The 749-nt window shown below is 37.4% G+C and overlaps 1 protein-coding gene across 2 annotated transcripts in view; it reads right to left on the minus strand.

The window, feature by feature from the left end:
- LOC116704993 (TBC1 domain family member 12) overlaps positions 1-749 on the minus strand; it is a 25,399-nt gene that overhangs the window by 22,835 nt on the left and 1,815 nt on the right. The window lies entirely within an intron of this gene.

Below are 749 nucleotides of genomic sequence, written 5' to 3' on the forward strand. Positions count from 1 at the left end.
TGGATAAGTACTGAATAAATATAGAGATGAATACTGTTATAAACAGAATTTTACAGATAGATTTGTCCTATGAATATAATGTATAGATGACTAGTACTGTGAACAAGATGTACAGCTGGATGTGTACTGAAAATAATATACAGGTGGATATTACTATGAATAGAATTTTTACAGATATGTACAATGAGCATAATATACAGATGGTCGTTACTATAACAGAGTTTACAGGTGAATATGTGCTATGAATATATATACAGACGGCTATTACTATAAACAGAACTTTTACATATATATATAATAAGTTAGGCTAAAATGAGCAGTATAACCATATGGACCAAAGTATGGTGGTGGACTGGTAGCTGTAGAGGTGGCAGTCCCCCCCACCCCACCCCCCACTCTGACACCTTGCCAGTAGTAGTGCATGTGTAGGTACTGAGCATGTGTGTGTAATTCAGGCCTGTGTGCAACAACAGCAAAGTGTAAATTGTAATTTCCCCTTGTGGGACTGATAAAGAATACATTATTATTATCATTATTATTATTATAGTTTTTCTAGTTGTGGAATGCATGAGGACAGGTCCTCAAAGGGTTAAATAAATCAGGTACCTGAGAGTATTTTGGGGTTAAAGCTGTGGATGCTCTGCTGGCTGCTTATGCAGTCATAGCTTTGGGGCTTTTCTAATTTGTACCACATCAGAGAAGTGCGTGTTGACACGTGTGTGTGTGTGTGTGTGTGTGTGTGTGTGTGT

Source organism: Etheostoma spectabile, chromosome 17 (assembly GCF_008692095.1).
Source record: "Etheostoma spectabile isolate EspeVRDwgs_2016 chromosome 17, UIUC_Espe_1.0, whole genome shotgun sequence".
Taxonomy (NCBI): Eukaryota; Metazoa; Chordata; class Actinopteri; order Perciformes; family Percidae; genus Etheostoma; species Etheostoma spectabile.